The sequence below is a fragment of the Pogona vitticeps genome, chromosome 2, assembly GCF_051106095.1.
Source record: "Pogona vitticeps strain Pit_001003342236 chromosome 2, PviZW2.1, whole genome shotgun sequence".
Taxonomy (NCBI): Eukaryota; Metazoa; Chordata; class Lepidosauria; order Squamata; family Agamidae; genus Pogona; species Pogona vitticeps.
In genome coordinates this window covers 61,304,085-61,309,743 of record NC_135784.1, presented here as the reverse complement: position 1 = coordinate 61,309,743, position 5,659 = coordinate 61,304,085, and the positions used below count along the sequence as shown (strand labels likewise).

General features: G+C 41.0%; 1 long non-coding RNA gene across 1 annotated transcript; it reads right to left on the bottom strand.

Annotated features, from left to right (window-relative positions):
* Positions 1–474: 474 nt before the first annotated feature.
* LOC140704359 (uncharacterized) lies at positions 475–5,321 on the bottom strand. The gene is made up of 2 exons (XR_012083515.2): positions 3,379–5,321; positions 475–827 (listed from the first exon to the last, which is right to left on the bottom strand). It is a non-coding gene; the product is annotated as an uncharacterized LOC140704359 (long non-coding RNA).
* Positions 5,322–5,659: the final 338 nt, after the last annotated feature.

Sequence of the window (5,659 nt, the reverse complement as noted above, 5' to 3'; positions counted from 1 at the left end):
ATATTTGAATGTTCTCCAATGTGAAAGCAAGACAAATTCACACATAAAAAGGCTAGCATCTTATTTTTTTATATTCTGCTTTTTTCAGTAGACAAGGGTGGATAGAATATTCAAATATGCAACCACCTAGCTCCATTCTGAAGTGGTATAGTCCCAAGAGGAATATACCACCTGCTTTTCTTGGCTAACTGTGCAGCTCCCCTGTTTTTTCAAAAAAGGCAGTAGGTCTTCTGTTTCAGGGCTTCAAGGCCTCACAATAGTAAAGGGTGCTTAACTCATGCTGGGCCCTGCCTACCTAATGAGAGATAGGCATTGGGGAGCAGGCAGTGTGAGTTGTGTAGCTGGCATAGCTGCCTTTCTGCTTCTAGTGTAGGGATATGTTGGAAAAAGAATATTTACTGCAATCTAATAGCAAGTTTTAACTCCATACCAGGTCTACAGGCAATCATGTCCAATAAGAGATGAACAGGTAGATAAGGAAAATGTCTCATCATTAATAGGACACTGAATTCCCTCACAGAAGAAAGACAAAATCAACTGCAGCAGCTACTCACAGAAAAATCTCATGTACACAACCGGCTTTCTCAGTAGATGTGGCCTGTGGATATACCACCGATGGCCATTGTGATGAAATTGAGAACTTGAGGTATATGAAATATGAAATTCAGTTGCTGGACTATTCTATGCTTTGGTGAGCCTGGGATGCTGCCCTCATAGGCAGTGTGGAAACAGTGCAGTCTCTCTCTCTCTCTGTCTGTCTGTCCGTCCGTCCGTCCAATTTTTGCCCTGCCTTTCTCCTTGAAAATGATCCAAGGCGCCTTACAACACTGAAAGGCAATATTTAAAGTTAAAATACAATATTTAAAGCTAAGAACAATGAGTATACAGAGGCATCTTACATCACGGAACACTTCAAAGGAAGGACTGAGCAAGGGAGTACTGTAGATGCTTCCATGCTTATCTCTATTAAAGAAAATATCAAAGTCATCCTAAAGGTATATTAATGCCTTATTAGTAGCCCAGACTTGAAAGGAGTCAGTCCTAGGTTTTCCCAGAGTTATATAGATCTTGCAATGGGAAAGGCATCAAGCCAGAAAGCTACCTTTTGAACATGAAAGGAACTTAAGATGGATTGGCAACAATGATTAATGCAATGCTCATTCACTTGTATAAAAAGGGACTAGGGTAACCACTTAGCCAACAGGCATGACTCTGAGGAGAATTATGCTTTGTTCCCCTGCTGCCTGAAGAGACTCAGTCTCAAGGGGACTCTGAGTCTGTTTGGCATCTTATGAGTCTGCACTCTGTGCTTGCCCCAGAAATATGCTATCTCTGCACTCAGGTGTGAGTATAGTTACAGTAGCTTTGTATTCCCGAAGGCTTTCACGGCCAGGATCTAATGGTTGTTGTGGGTTTTTCGGGCTCTTTGGCCGTGTTCTGAAGGTTGTTCTTCCTAACGTTTCGCCAGTCTCTGTGGCCGGCATCTTCAGAGGACAGGAGTCAGAACTCTGCCTATGCTCTGGTGCTGTCCTCTGAAGATGCCAGCCACAGAGACTGGCGAAACGTTAGGAAGAACCACTTTCAGAACACGGCCAAGAAGCCCGAAAAACCCACAACAACCATTAGATCCCGGCCATGAAAGCCTTCGCAAATAGCTTTCATTATTTTTCATGTGTCTCCCTGAGGGCTGTTAAGTCTGTGTCCACACTTGGAACTTTTCTCCCTTTTGTCTTTTTGAATTCTTTGTAATAAACTACTTTTCACACAGCTGTTTGGATTTCTGAGTGAGAGGGTTAATGAGTGAGAGGGTTAAAATCAGTTCCTACCCTAACTAGCTACTGAGGTTTTTTTCAGTGTTTGTGTGTAGGACTGATGGCAGCTCCCTTGCAAGTTTGGCATGCTAGTTCTGAGTGCCCAGCCTTGGGAATTTCTTTTTCATGTAAAAACCCCTTTGAGCACCTCTAAATCTGACAGACTAGGCAGGTGTTGGGGGTTATATGGTTCCAGTCAAACGCCCACAGTCTTATTTTATGATTTTTTTGTTTATCTGACTTTTATAATGCCCATCTGGCTGCCAAGGCCACTCTGGCTGGTTTGCATATCAAACAAACAGGACAGCAAGAACAATTCAAAACAATAAACATAATAGTTATAAAATCAAAATTAAGCACAAGTACCCAATTAAAATAATATATAGTAATATAAAAGCAAGACAGCAGGACTGGTAATATAAATGTTAAGTCCAATCACTGCATGAAGATGTTATAAGGTCCAGGAAGTCTTCACCCCATCTGGTTCTCCTTGGGCGCTCCCACCCCAAGTTAACCAGAAGTGGTATGGCTGAATGACTGTAAGTAGATGCGCTTGACGAGGGGGCTATGGCAGCTGTTGTGAGCAATTCACAACCAACTGCTATAGGAATTATATCTTTAGCATTTGTAGTGATCCTGGTACTATATGCCAGAACATTCCAGGAATCAGATACACCATCAGGGATAGGGGAAGAACTGCTGTGTTATTTCAACTAGAGATGGCTTTAATCAAGCTGATAAAATTCTGGCTTTGTAAAAATGAAAACAGCACCGGGGGGTGGCCGGGGTGGGGGTGGAGGTGAGGGAGAAAACATTTTTGGCATCTCTGAATTCTGGCCCCAATCAGTAAATCTCTACAGGGCCCTCTGCAAACATTCCTGCTTTCTTTCTCCATAAAACGAGGAACACAGGCTGCTGTTATATTTAAATAATACAGCAGAACCAAGGTTGTTTTGTCTGTTTGCCCCCCCCCTTCCTCTCTGATCTCCCCATTGAAAAATGCATGGAAGGCAACAGATGTTCTGACTTTGTAGCTTGAACCTTTCTCAGCTGTTTGAAGATTTGATGTAAAGTTCTTTGAACATCAGTTTCAGAGAAGACTCTCTTGGCAACGGTTGCCATGCAGAATTCATAATTAAAGAAGATTCTAGGGTGGATGGTAGGTTTTGAAAAAAATGTATTTTGTTAATTTCCTTAAACTTGTTTAATAGGATAAGATAAACGGTTTTATGCACAGGAAGGGATGTTGTCACGCCGTCAACCCTGCCTACTGGGGATTAATGAAGCAGAGCACCTCCAGTCTCCATAGTAAGGTGGCTGCCCCCCCCCCCCAAGATGTCTCCAAGGTAGCCACAGGGCATGGAGATACATGAACTGGAACGCAACATCTCCATGAGGCGTTTGGCAAATATGTCAAATTCTGCATTTCTGTGTACTCGTATCACTCTCATGCACAGTTCATGGAAAACAGTTTTTAAGAAGTAACTAATTACAATTACGGTTGCCAGGTCTACCTCCAGTTGTTAGTCACCATTGTACTCAAGAGTTTTAAGGAAGCAAATCTCACCTTTGTCAAGGGGTATGCCATGTTCCATCTGCTACAAGCATAATAACCAAGAGACAGGTATCGCATTAATGACTGACAGAGTTTAATTTGGCATCACCTTCTCTCTAAAATGCTACTGAGCCATTTCATCAACATCCTTTGTTTATAGCAAACGGACAAAGATCAAGAAGTAAATCATCTGAACTGGAATCTCGCTTTCGAGGAAGTAGATCTGCAGTGTCTTTAAAGGTTACACCAAATACAACTTGTTAGAAGCTGTCCCAAGCTTCTTTGTTTCCCAGATGTAACTAACATGGTTACCTTTTTTAGTGATGTTCCTTTAAAAGCTTGAATTCTACAAGCTGCTGGCTTGTGCTGTAAAACATATTCTTCCCCCATCCCTGTCATCATCATCTTCTTCTTAACACTCAAAAGAATTATTTCACATATGTATGAGTGTATTTCTATCTTGCCTTAAATCAACAGTCCTCAGGGTGGGGATGTAATCAGTAAAATCATCTGAAATAATTTAGATAATCTAAATAATTCAAATACTTTCAAACTATTTAAACAAACACCCTCCCCATTTCAACACACTGAAAGTTTGGAAACCAAGCCATGATTTCACAAAGAGTCAAATGCTCAGAAAAAGAACCATTGTGAGTTGGATATGTTGCCACTCCTGTTTCTAACTCCCACCCTCGCTATGAATCAACAGCCGACTCCTTTTCATACTTAACAACATTTAATAACTAACTTGGTGTTTGCTCCACCATAACTTCAAATCGTGCAAATCGTCATTAACAGCCAACGGGATTAAAACAAAGTCCTCAGGTACAGTTCAATTAACTCTTTACTTTACAGTAGACATGGGGAGGAATTTTTAAAAAATGAATCACAATATTAATAAGAAATCCCTGATTTGTTCCATTTTTGTCCCTTTATATTTGTCAGTTCCCAATATTAAGGGACAAATATTCACCCATTTTTATTTGTCCTCATAGGCAGAGAGGGAAGACTTTCAGTCTGGTATTTGGTAACCTTTGTCTTTTTTCCTTGTCTGGGTTTTTTGTTTGTTTGTTTGCTTTTTTTGCCGAGTTCAATGGCTTTTAATGTATTTCCTCAATTTTAATTTATTTTCTAGCTAAATATGATTTATATATTTGTATGTTTTTAAAAGTTTGTAAGCCACCTTTCTTATAGTGGAAATGTAGGCTATAAACGTAATAAATAAAACCAAAACTCTTTTCCAAGGACTCTTCTCTTCTCACGAGATGGCCAAAGTACTGGAGCCTCAGCTTCAGGATCTGTCCTTCCAGTGAGTACTCAGGGTTGATTTCCTTCAAAATGGATAGGTTTGTTCTCTTTGCAGTCCAGGAGACTCTCAAGAGTCTCCTCCAGCACCACAATTCAAAAGCACCAATTCTTCGGCAGTCAGCCTTCTTTATGGTCCAGCTCTCACTTCCATATATTGCTACTGGAAAAACCATAGCTTTGGCTATGCGGACCTTTGTCGGCAAGGTGATGTCTCTGATTTTTAAGATGCTTTCTAGGTTTGTCATTGCTTTCCTCCCAAGAAGCAGGTGTCTTTTAATTTCATGGCTGCTGTCACCATCTGCAGTGATCATGGAGCCCAAGAAAGTAAAATCTGTCACTGCCTCCATATCTCCCCCTTCTATTTGCCAGGGGGTGATGGGACCAGTGGCCATGATCTTGGCTTTTTTGATTAGGAGCTTCAGACCATTTTCAGACCATAATCATGCTACTTCTTCTTTATTAAATCGATGTAGTCTTTCTTATGGAAATAGTTACTAAACATGGAATACAGATGTTATTGGATCAGAACTCTTGGAAGCTTTCCATTACAGTCAATGGAAGATGGTGTCCAAGAACACCTGGAGCCCCATGTTCAGGAACTACTGTCTTCATGATGTTGCATTAACTTCTGCAAATTCCTTTTCCATGCCTTCTGTGTCTTCCTGGGAGGAAGGCACTATTTAGAATCAGACACAGGGTTAGGGAAAGGGGAGGGTTTTTTTGGGGAAAGGTGAAAATTACAGGGTGTGTTAGGAATTTAATCTCTGTACATCATTACTGTTTCTTTCTCACTATAAAATACAGTGGTGCCTCGACTTACGAACGTCCCAACTTACGAGCATTTTGAGTTACGACCAGCTCCAGCCATAAAATTTTGTTTCGACTTGCAACCGGAGCTTCCAGTTACGAACAGAAAAAGGCAGGAAAAAAGGCGGGAAATTCAAATTGATAACCATTGGTAGGCAAAGAGGCTGCTTCTTTGTAG